This window comes from Charadrius vociferus, unplaced genomic scaffold (assembly GCF_000708025.1).
Source record: "Charadrius vociferus isolate BGI_N301 unplaced genomic scaffold, ASM70802v2 scaffold1158, whole genome shotgun sequence".
Classification (NCBI taxonomy): domain Eukaryota; kingdom Metazoa; phylum Chordata; class Aves; order Charadriiformes; family Charadriidae; genus Charadrius; species Charadrius vociferus.
The window spans coordinates 7,971-9,426 of NW_009649701.1; the positions used below are offsets into that span (position 1 = coordinate 7,971).

General features: G+C 62.3%; 1 protein-coding gene across 1 annotated transcript in view; it reads right to left on the reverse strand.

Annotated features, from left to right (window-relative positions):
- The window catches only part of SEMA4A (sema domain, immunoglobulin domain (Ig), transmembrane domain (TM) and short cytoplasmic domain, (semaphorin) 4A), a gene marked incomplete at its 3' end in the record, with an annotated part of 10,190 nt that overhangs the window by 7,964 nt on the left and 770 nt on the right, over window positions 1-1,456 (reverse strand). The window lies entirely within an intron of this gene.

The following is a 1,456-nucleotide window of genomic DNA, read 5'->3' on the forward strand; positions in this document are numbered from 1 at the left end:
CACTGCACTCCTGCACCCCCATCCATCTCTGCACCCCCAAATTCACACTGCATCCCTGCATCTCCAATTCTGCACTGCATCCCTGCTCTCCCATCCCTGCACCCCTGTAACCACACCCATCCCTGCACCCCCGTCCCTGCACCCCCATACCCACACCGCATTGCTGCACCCCATCCTTCCGCTCCGATACCCACACTGCATCCCTGCACCCCCACCTCTGCACCCCCAAATCCACACTGCATCCCTGAATTTGCCCCCCATCCCTGCATCCCCTTCTCTGCACCCCCAAATCCACACTGCATCCCTGAATCTGCATCGCGTCCCTGCACTCCCGTATCAACACCGCACCCCTGCACCCCCATCCCTGCATCCCTATCTCTGCACCCCCAAATCCACACTGCATCCCTGAATCTGCATCGCGTCCCTGCACTCCCGTATCAACACCGCACCCCTGCACCCCCATCCCTGCATCCCTATCTCTGCACCCCCAAATCCACACTGCATCCCTGAATCTGCATCGCGTCCCTGCACTCCCGTATCAACACCGCACCCCTGCACCCCCATCCCTGCATCCCTATCTCTGCACCCCCAAATCCACACTGCATCCCTGAATCTGCATCGCGTCCCTGCACTCCCGTATCAACACCGCACCCCTGCACCCCCATCCCTGCATCCCTATCTCTGCACCCCCAAATCCACACTGCATCCCTGAATCTGCATCGCGTCCCTGCACTCCCGTATCAACACCGCACCCCTGCACCCCCATCCCTGCATCCCTATCTCTGCACCCCCAAATCCACACTGCATCCCTGAATCTGCATCGCGTCCCTGCACTCCCGTATCAACACCGCACCCCTGCACCCCCATCCCTGCATCCCTATCTCTGCACCCCCAAATCCACACTGCATCCCTGAATCTGCATCGCGTCCCTGCACTCCCGTATCAACACCGCACCCCTGCACCCCCATCCCTGCATCCCTATCTCTGCACCCCCAAATCCACACTGCATCCCTGAATCTGCATCGCGTCCCTGCACTCCCGTATCAACACCGCACCCCTGCACCCCCATCCCTGCATCCCTATCTCTGCACCCCCAAATCCACACTGCATCCCTGAATCTGCATCGCGTCTGCTCTCCTTCCCCTTCCCCTCCATATGGGAGCGGGGTACCCCGAAACCCGAAACAGGATCTGCCGCCGTCGCCGCTTCGTCCCTCTGCAACAGCCTTCCCTGCGCGACCTCGGGCGAGTCACTTTGTCCCCAACCCGCAATGGCACCCAGGATCGGTGCCGACCCCGCTGCTTTGCACAAACTGGGGTGTCTCTACCAACCCCCCCAAAAGCAGCCACCCGGGAACGGGCCCGTCCGCCCCACGCTGGGGGTACCTGCCCTTCCCGGGGCTCGGACCCGACCCCAGTGTGTCCCCCCCTCCAGCCCCGGGCTGCTCCCCGCTCTC